General features: G+C 41.3%; 1 protein-coding gene across 1 annotated transcript in view; it reads right to left on the bottom strand.

Moving 5' to 3' along the window:
• Positions 1–10888, bottom strand: part of uacab (uveal autoantigen with coiled-coil domains and ankyrin repeats b) — a 35540-nt gene that overhangs the window by 18593 nt on the left and 6059 nt on the right. The window lies entirely within an intron of this gene.

Raw genomic sequence — 10888 nt, 5'->3', positions numbered from 1 at the left:
GCTCCCTGCTCACCTCCAAGTGAAAATATTAATGTCAGGGGGGATTATTTGAAGTGTTGTTGGCACAGACTCTCGGGGGACTCTACAGAGCCATAACCTACTGCTAACCCGTCCGTCCGCGGAGGGGGCGGTGTGGCTCCAAAGCTCCCGGATCCTCGCTGCGCAGCAGCAAAGTCGGCGACCAGCCTTTATTACCGTTCAAAACGCCCGAGCCCTCGGCAGAACTTCCACTTTTTATTAGGGGTAAACATTACGGGGCAAAAAATGCACAGAGACAGCAAACCAAGAAAGGAGAAGGTATGGAGGGCTCGTTTAATTTACGCACCGCATCAGCTCCTCGTGGGCTCTGGTTACTGCCTGCTGCCAGACTGGCGTTTACAGAGCAACAGTGATATTCACAAACATGCAAAAAGACCTCTTTCACATGACATGTCATTTGAAGAAGTAGGTGTCAGCTTACGAAAGCTGCTCACCCCTGCATGGAGACAAAGACGCCAAAGTGGCATTTAGCCATTACATACATTGGTCACGTAAATATCTCTCATGGATTTGCTTGGGAATCTGTTTATGTACTAGTTAATAATAGAGCTGTTAGCAAGCAGAAGTACTCAAAAGAAAAGCGTCTTGATGCTAACAGTTTTCCCCCCTTTTAAAAAATGTCCTTTGAGTGAAAAAGTGGCATTTGTTGTCACCGAGTTGGGATTTGACAGTATGTAGGCATGAGATGGTTACTGCCTAAAATTAAATGATTGTATTCAAGATTTTTTCTTTTGCTCGGAGGAATTAAATTATCAGAAGATGAAGCACTTTCCTACACGTTTTCAGGTCTGTGACACATCTGGAAACTAAGCCCTGCTGAATAATGACGAAAGTAAAGCAAATTGAAATGTTTTTATCCTGTTTAAACAATCAAGATCAGTAATGTTTCATCCCACGCATTTTGTGTGACTAAGAAATATTGGGATAAAACCAATTTCCTTAAAAGAATAAGTAAAAAATAGAACTACGTACATATGGTGAATGTAATTCAGATGTCAACAGTCTAGATGTTCGAAGATAATGTACAAAACCACATTTAGCAAAAAATGGTAAAACATATTGATCTTTTCACAACTGTGAGTCTGAAGCAAAAGCATTATGTTGTGTCATATTGTTTTAGACTGCCTTCTACCAGGTCAATAAAGTGAATAAAATCCTTCAGACTAAACACGTTTACCTTTTACAACCTGAAATCTGATTTCTGACAGTAACACAAACTGTCGCTTGCATCGTGGAGGTGTGAGCGGCTGTGGATCAGCGGTTAGAGCAGTTGTCTTCCAATGAGAGATATGAAGGTTTGATTCCTGGCAGGAGTGGCATGTTAAAGTGTCCCTGGGCAAGACGCTGAACCCCTCACTGCCTCCCCTCCCATGTGTGCTCCATCAGTGTATGAATGGAGATTAAAACAGATTATTAAGATTATCTTAGTAGAGACTCAGAGCTGTATGAATGTGTGTGTGGATGAGTAAATGAGGGCACAGATTGAGTTGTAAAGCGCTTTGAGTGGCCTGATTGGCTGGAAAGGCGCTATATAAGTACACTCCATTTACCTTGAGACTGTTTAGTCAGTGGCTTTAACAATCCTGGAAGAAATGGAGAACTACACTTGAATAAAAACCTCTGGGATTTGGTCAGTCCACATGTACACCAGTGTAAAAACGCTGAAAACATAATACTCCATCTGGACAGATCTACCACAGCATTTTAATGGTGCTACAGCCAGTGTCTAACTAGGTTGAGACTTGGCAATTCATGAAGGAGTCTCCAAAATGTCTTGAAACTTTCACAAAAGGGTCCTTAATCTCCTCACGTGAGCTGCAGAGATCAAATTTTGAATATATTCAAAAAATTATGCAACATTTTCTCTAAAAATGGTCACAGAACTGTCAACTCTCAAACCCATCTTGAACCCTTCCCAAATTAGTTTCCATTAATTCTAAAACTCCAAATGTTCAGGTCTAAAAACCATGCCAATGTGAAATAATAATAGTTTTTTTTAAATAGTCCAAATCTGAATGTCTGCCAAGGTGGGAACAAAGCGGGCAGAGGCAGGTATGTAGACGGAGGTGGTCAATGAAATAATAACCTCAGCCCGGAGTACAGTTTTGCAACCAGTGCACACAAAAATAGGTCAAGATTTAAAAAAATTGGTTGTGCAAAACGCGGCTCCACTGCTCGCTGGTCGTTTGATCACGAAACACTCAGAGTTCAGAGCGAAAGCCTCTTTTCTCACAGTTTTGAATTGCTTGACAGTCAGGCCTGTCAGATCCTACCCTACTCGTGAGCCCAATTTGTAATTTCCATTTTTTTTGTAAGTCCTGTGCCTATGGTATCTGTTTTTCGAAAATTTGTTTTGAATATTATTGTCAATTTAGTACTTTAATCTTAGTACTCCAATGAAGCAGGTGATATTTTGTTGCACATTAAGGAAAAAAAAGCTTTCTAAACAGAAGTGATGTACTGTGTTTCTGATGCTGTTACAGTATTCAGCCTTTGTATGCAACAAACGCGCCACCTAAAGTTTCTATTTTAACACAGAGACCTCGGGGACGTAACGTCACCCAACCCTGGCTGCTACCTGTCTGCACTGATAATTCTCGGTGCCCGTTTACGCTTCACTTAGAGCATCTTGTAAGCTTCACCTCAGATTTGCCCTCACTTTGCAGGCTGCACCTCTCAGCCCTCACCTTTCAGCCCCCGGCTACACTGATGGGCGTCTAATGCGCCCGCAGATGAAATCACCAGCAAAAAATACCCGACTGGTCATAACAACAGAGCGAAGCCAAAACCAGAACATAAAGCCACACGCCAGTATGTTAGGCGATAGTTGCGTTCAGCAAACTCCAACAGCTGATACGGTTTCAAATTATAACTGCTGGGATGATGGCGATCAGAGGAGACATCTGCGAAGAGACATAAAGTCATAAAGCTTAAACCTTTGACATTCATGAGCTACGTGCTGTATTAGGAAGTCAAAAGTCTGAAATATGACAAAAAGAAATGAGGGATTCACACGAGACACCAATGTGATTCATACTGACGTTACTCCTGAGCAAAGCTATTTCTTGGTCCAAAAATGTATTTAAAATTGAATTTACAGCCAATAGAAGTCTTCAACAACACAAACAGTTTTAGTACGAATTTCACTCCACATCATCCAAGCACATAACAGTACACTTAACATATCTGTATGATCATTCTATCAAGAAAGATTTGATATATGTGTATGTATCCCTAATCATCTTTAATTTAGCCAACATGAGATGACAATATAAAATATACACCGCTTGTGCAGACTACCCCATCTATTAAAAGTCAGACCTTGCAGATTTATTTAGATAAAAACAACCTATAACATAGGTGCTATCTGTTGTGCCAAAACCATTCATTTCATCAGAAGTGTATGATTCTAATCTGATTGGTTCTCAACTTCTGCAACAATCAACGGAAAGTAATGGATCAACAATCTGAGCCACACCTATCTGGTCTCAACCTCTTAAGGAAAAACATTGGTTGAATTTAATGTTTAGTGGTAGACTAACAGAGGAGCCTGAAACACTTTTCTTTAAAACTGCATGACTTTAGTTATTTTCACAACTATCATGTAGATCAGTGGTTCTCAAACCTTAATAAGTATCACCTCTAAAAGGTACTAAGCTCTCCAAGTACCACCATTAGGACAGACAAAGAAAAGAAAAAAATCTGTAGTACAAGTTTATATTTGTATCTGATATAATCACACAAACGGGCCGGACTCCTGACCCTAGCCTTGGTTGAAGGTTACAGTTTAAGATGTGATAGTTTCACGCCTTCGTGGCTGAGAGAAGCACCCTAAACGCTGCCGTCTTGGCTCTTCTTCCCCCACAACAAAGAAATTCAAAACTGAGATAACTTCAGTTCAACTTTCTGGCTACTTTTCACCCCTTGTTGTCATCAGGTCTTGCAGAGACGTTGCAGGACGAATCATAGGCAGAAATTGAGACGTATCATGAAGATTTTTACAACAAATAACTTTTTCATGCCTAAAAAAATAAATCTAGTTCTTGTGAAGATTATACTTTGGTAAACCGCTTATTAGTGAAAAGGTTTGTTGCAACAACCTTTTACCTATTTAAGTGCTTATCACTGATAATATATGAACAAATCCTCTGCAATGGCTATAGCTGCCCTCTGAAATATAAAACAAATATCAACACACAAACAAAATCTTTGCTTCTCCTTTAAAAAAAAAAAAAGACAGACTCCCAACTCATGTGTTTCTATTTTTATCATTTATCCCCAGAGATACCTGCTGGTGACATTACGAAGAGCTGCCTGCTGTGAGAATGCCTCAGTGACAATTTGATTTATTGGCGCAATATACCACCAAGCCAGTTTATTGCTAATACTCTTGCAGCATCAGTGTCATTGGGAACTTTAAGAGCAAGCTCAAATATCATAAACTGAGCCTCAGAAATCTCAGTAATTACCTCAGAAATGACGTGAAACCGAGCCGCTACCAAAGAAGGGACAGCTAACATTAAAACCAAAGTGCAGGCGCATTGAGAACAGCTGAACACGGGATGAAGTCCATCGCTGCGTGCTTGGAAAACGGTTTGCTGATAAATACTAACAGTTCTGTTCGTGCTACAGTCAGCTTTTCACAATCAGCAGGGGTGTTCTGGGCGCGCTGTTTGCAGTTTCAGACCCCCATCACACACCAACCCTCTGATCTATGACCAAAGACCTGTGAACTGTGTGCAACTGTCTGGGCATGTTGTGTGTAACTGAGAACCCCTCGGGACAAAGACGAAAAAAGGGCGGAGGAGCGAAAGGCTGGGTGTATGTGAGAGGAGGGGAGTGGAGTGGAAAGGTGTGAAAGTGACACGATGCGCCAGGGGCGGCAGTCGGGGGCCCGTCGTTTAGGAACAGGTAAGTCGACGCTTCGCTTCGGGATCAGGTCGAGTGACCAATGATGTTCCAGACCAGGTGCCTGAGAAAACAGGCGGCTTCTGCATCTGTGGACTGAATGCAGAAGAGACAGACGCGCCCTCTGGTGGGAAAAGGGAAAATAACAAGCCCAACTTACCAAAGACAAAAAGACACACAACAAAGGAGGTCAACAGAAACTCCTTTCTCTCTTTTCACATTTTACCATTCAGCTGCCAAAGTACTTTGCAAAAAAAAGGAAAACATAAAACTTATTTAAAGCCAAAATGAATAGCAAGTAAATATATTTATATTAAATACAGAATAAAGGAGCCTAAAACAATTAGGAAGATAGTGGACCACAGTTAAGTGTCTAATTATGATGTACATAAGTTGTGAATTCAGAACCACATTGAGATATTACTAATCAAAATTTATAATTTTGTCAAAAGAAACTTTATCTTTATCACTAGTTGTTTCATGAAAATAAATCTCGTCAAGAAGCCGATTAGTTTCCCTGACAAAAACCCAGCCTCGAGAGCAAATTACGTCCTTGTGTTAGGCCTAAAACAAGGAAAACTATCGGCGCCAACCCGAGAGAGAACTAAACACATCTGGGGGAAAAAGAAGAGCACGGTAAGATAATAAACCAAGGCTGCCCTCAACAACAGATAGCATGGGTTTATTTTATGATACCTCAATAAAGCATGGGGCTACTAAAACACAATAAAACCTACATGTCTGTGGCATAACGGTGAGTTTTCTGTTGATTCTTTACAGGTATGTCCCATCCAAGACCCTAAATGGAGACTAGTCCATCCAGCTGGTGGGTCCCACTTTTTTAGATGACTTATGACCCCACAGGGCAAAGCTTTTCCGAAATGTTTTCCTTTACTATCGGGATAACAAACCCAGTTTTCCAATTGCCCAAACCATGTGAACTTTGACCCCGACCGCTCTCCGGTGAAGACTGTATCTACATAATCGCGAAGAACAAAAAGGCTATTGTAACCTGTCTGCAGGACCGTTTCGTTAAGACAATAGCGGGGTGAATTATTGATTGAAATGACGCATTTACGAACTAGAAGTTTCTTTCTGTGAAAACTGCACGTCTGTCGTTTCGATCTGGACAATATATGTCTTCTTATTCCTACTGCATACATCTAAAATAAACCTGACAAGCAGAACGTATGCTTTTGATAGGTTTATCAGATGTCGGGCAGTTAAAGGTATATATTATAAAACACACAAGTGAAAAAGAATTACCCCTTGAAATGAGCAACTTAGGAAGACAGTTGACAAACGTTTTCTTTCCTAAGTTAAGAAAAAATAAATTTACCCAAATTAATACACAGAAGAAACTCTACCAAGAAGATTATTTTCCAAATTTAGACAGATTTAGATACTGGAAGTCATTAACTACAGAGGAGGCATCAAAACGGCCATTCCTTTAAAGTTAATACAGTTTATTAAATATTTTACAAAATGTTAATATGGTTTCAATTTGCTCCTGTTTCGGGCACGTTACGTTGATATAAAAGACAGGGCTTCCAATTTGCTCACGCTTTAAATCTGAAATAATGTACCCCAAAAGGAGTAAAAAGCCAGTGGGTAATGGGTGGTGAAGGTAGATGACTGCTGAATTTATAAATATTATTTTTTAGCTCGTCTGATGATGTGAAGCCTTAAAAAACACAATGAGTAAGTAGACAGAGCTGGGGGCAAAAATAAGCTGATGAATGACACATATCAGTAACTTAATAAAAAGGTAGAAAGTACTAAAAAAAAAAGGAGGTATCATATTAAAAAGAAAACACATTTTACATTTTTAAGGTCTTGTGTGCGAGGCAGAAGAAAAACTGGTATATCGACCATCCTTGTTTCTACGTGTGAAACTCGATGTTCTCTGGCTGAAGGTAGCGTCGTGAAAAAAACAAGAACGCCGATTTTGTGAGCTCACCTATATAAGGGTACGAAAAACAGACTTGCCTGTATTTGGTAACACAAGCAACTGTTCGGGCATGCTAGCACTTGGCACAAATGTCGGTGTTGATGCTTCTACAGTCTGCTTTTACACGTCATGACACGCTGAGGGACAGAGGAATGCAACTGTGGTCAAACAGACTTTGCTTTAAATATTAAAAAAAAACAACTTCAACTTACTAACCGAAAAGACAGGAATTACAAACCTCCTACAGCCACTATGAGGGATAAAATACACAAATACATTAAATATGGTCTATATAATGAGAACTGTAAGGTGTGGCATACAAAGGCCTCTGATGAGTAAACAGAAACAAACAGTTAAAGTATTTTGTGGATAAAGATCAGCTCTGGATGTTTTTGGGACAGGTTTCGACTCAGTAAGTCTTCTGGACAAACAGACCTAGTCTGTACCAACTTCTGAGACAAAAAAAAAAATTCCACTTTTAAAAAATGCATTAAATAAAGACTTACTTTAAAAAGACTGGAGCTTTTCTACCTGAATATTTGTAAAAACATCCCCTGTTAGATTTTTAGTCCATTTGTGATTCATGATGTAGGAATCCTAATTGATCTAGAGCAAACACTCAAATCCTTTGCTTAGTTTCCAAAAGTACACAGAGAAAAACTTTCATTAGTATTGTTTTTTTATGATGAGGGCAGATAATAAAAGACTTGAGAGGGCTCCGGACTGTTTGACATATTTTTCCAGTATTTTCATGCTCTAAAAACTGGATCAAAGCGCAGCTAAAACAGGTTTTACCATCAGCAACGACACAGTCAAGAGCAGCCCGCACCTTAAACTGCTCCACATTATTTTTAGGTTGCCCTCTAGTGGTGCCACCATGCTACAGCAGGAAAAGCTGTGTAGGATATGGGATGGTCCACCCTCCCGTAAGGGTCAGAGATTAGTTCAACTCTGAATGTGTGAGTGAAATATAAATGTTGAATCCACTGAGGTATGAAACAACAAAAAGTCAACAGCAACCCAGATTTTGCTTCGGTGTTTTGAAAAGCCTACACAACATAAAAAAATTTAAAAAAAAGAAATTGGAGTGCAAAGCATCTAAATTGAATCGTATTATTGGCTTCACATTTTTGAAGGCAGACACTCCTGACTGGTCTGCAGAGAAAAGGAAGCGCAGAAAGAGCACAGCTTGATGAGACAAAGCAGTTTGTTCCCCATCAGCGAAATCTTTGTGCTCCCGTTGCTCAGCGTGACTGGCTGTGTGCACGTTAGTGTGGGTCCAACAGCTGATGTCAGCTGAAGCCCACCCAGAGTCAGTCAATAAAATCAGCCGCCTCTCCCACGCCACCCTTCCCCCCAACATTGGTAATCTCCTCACAGCTAACCCAACACACACACACACACACCAACGGTTCATATTACACACAGGCGGCCTGCACCCCGAACCCAAGCGTGACAAACAAACAGAGAACTTCAGCACAACGAGGACATTCTATGAGACAAGGACTCGGCTCTTTAAGCTCCGAGCGGACCGCCACAGACGCAGTATGGGAGCACAGACGGGCGGCAATGTTGAGATGACCTCACGGCTGCGCTCCGTGGAGCCAGACGTTAATCCCAAAAAAATCATACATGGCTGCACAGCCAGCGCAGCGTTCAGCCTAATACGTGCTTGTGTTGATCCTGCTTCTGCAGCCGACATAGCTTGAATGTCTGACCCACTGGAGTAAAGTATTTTATCATAACAGGCTGCGGTTTGCAGCCGAGAGGCTTCGGCTGCGGTGTCCCAGAAAATTAGACACCGTTTAATTAGTTTATTATAGCCGTAATTTCACAAGTGTGCTTCGCTGACCCCGAGAGTTTTGACACCGCGTTGCAAAAGAAAACAATTATATCCTTAGAGAAAGAGTCCAGTCACACTGATGAGGCTGTAATCTCGTTTAGGAAATTACAAAAACAAACAGGAACGAGTTTCAGAACGGCCAAAATGGCTCCCATGCAACAGACTCGTGCGTGACAGTTACGAACAACCCGACGATCTGAGCAGACTTCACAGATTAACTCGAATCGAACAATCAATCGAGGCCAAGTCAATCCTGAAGAACTGACATACGCTGAGAAAGGAGGAGGGTGGATTTTAATCAAACCCAGCCCCCATACGCAGGAACGCCTGCTAGATGTTTACAAATTACATGATACGTCTCGGGTTCTTTACGCTTTAACACTAGTCTGAGAAAATCCCTCAAGGCTTTAGGAGGCCGCAAAACATCCAAGATCCCACACAGATGGAAATATTTATTATTATAAAAACCAATAAACTTCTCATCTCCTGGGAGCATTAAGGCTTTAAAAACACCTTCTGACAAAACTGCATTTCTCTGACAAAAACAAAAACGTAGCAGAACATAACTGCTGTCCAAAGGAAAAGAAAGATTTTTATTCATCTCCGCGCCACAGACCAAACAGCCTCATCCGTGTCGAAATGCGTGGCAGACGGCCTCAGAGCTCCGCCGCTCCGCTCCGAGATGACGTCCACCAGAAACCTCGGGACATTTTCTGGGGTTAGAACTGCAGAAAGCCATTACAGAGGCCTCTAAGGGACCGGAAGCTCTAAAAGCCTCAGCGTGAGGCAGCAGGAAGGTGTTAGACAAACAAAATCAATAAATAAACACAACAGCAGTTTGGGTTGGTTATTTATTCATGTTTCCACAAAGTTAAAATTGAGTTCTTGTCACGTTAATTAAAACATCTCAAATATAATCTTAAATCTGTTTAAAGAAGATAGGTAATATTTGGACTGGCCTTTTGGTAAACAGGAACTTTGTTTACCAGGTTTTTTTAGTTTTGGCTTTTTTGGAATAATTTATTCCTCACTCGAATCGATTATAAAAGTAATTCCTCCTGAATTTAAGCAAAATCAAAAGCCCGGGCAATCCTTGGAGGTTGAAATGCTAGTTGGCTGTGGCGCCCATCTTGAATTGGACCGACTCTAAATGTATATCAGCTGTAGATGTACATCCAAAGACTACTTTCTGAAAGTTTCATTCAAATCCTTTCAGTGATTTAGAAGATATTTTGCTAACAGACAAACAGGGTTGACTCATACAGTTAATGCTAAGGTTTTGAGCAAAGATCTCATGCAATGAGGAGCACTTGAAGTTTTGTCGTGGACGACTCTCGGCTACTACCACACCAAGATTTAGCACGATAGCTGTCAAACTGACATCCATGAAGGAGTTCCTGAAGGTTTTATCAGCAAAACCTTTTAAAAACAGACCTTTTATTTTATTCTCAGACGAGCTGTACCATTTTAATCACAAAGCACTGAGAGAGGACGTCAATAAAGCTGACGGCGATCACCGCCTAAAGAGATCCCTCTCTTTCCAGGAGAACCCCACCCTCCATTCGTCAGCAACAGCTTTCAAACAAGAGCTGGCTCCGCTTCGCAACAACACATTCCTGCATCTGTATCAGGCACCGTGCAGTCACCAAACACCTACCAGTCCTGCACGGTATTCTGTAAAATAACACCGCTTCGTAGGCGGCGACAGGGGGCGGGGGGGGTCTTATGTTTCAGTGTGGGGAGAAAGTGGGCGAAAAAGGGTGTGATCCGGAACAAAAGGAAACAAGGAAATGTGCAAACAAAAGCTTAATCCTAATCGCCAAAAATGCAAGCGGGTGATGAAAATGACCCCGACATGGGTGACGTAGAGGCACAAAGAGCCAAACAATAACAGTAAACCGACCTTAAAACCACTGAGAATAATAAAAAAGATTAACTTGAATTGATGAAATAGTTTCAATAACTCAAAACCGCCGTGATTAAAGTCGTGCCCCGGCTTGAGGTGCGAGCGTTTATCTGCCGTTTATAAACAAGACTGGCTATACTGGCGGAGCAGCAAATACAGGAAGGATGGCTTCATCCCTGATCCGCGTCTTTCATTGCGCCGTGCCGCTGTGTCTTTGCCTAAGGGAAGCGTCTCATTAGCA

The sequence above is a fragment of the Kryptolebias marmoratus genome, linkage group LG15 (assembly GCF_001649575.2).
Source record: "Kryptolebias marmoratus isolate JLee-2015 linkage group LG15, ASM164957v2, whole genome shotgun sequence".
Lineage (NCBI taxonomy): Eukaryota > Metazoa > Chordata > Actinopteri > Cyprinodontiformes > Rivulidae > Kryptolebias > Kryptolebias marmoratus.
This window is presented reverse-complemented; position numbering and strand designations above follow the sequence as displayed.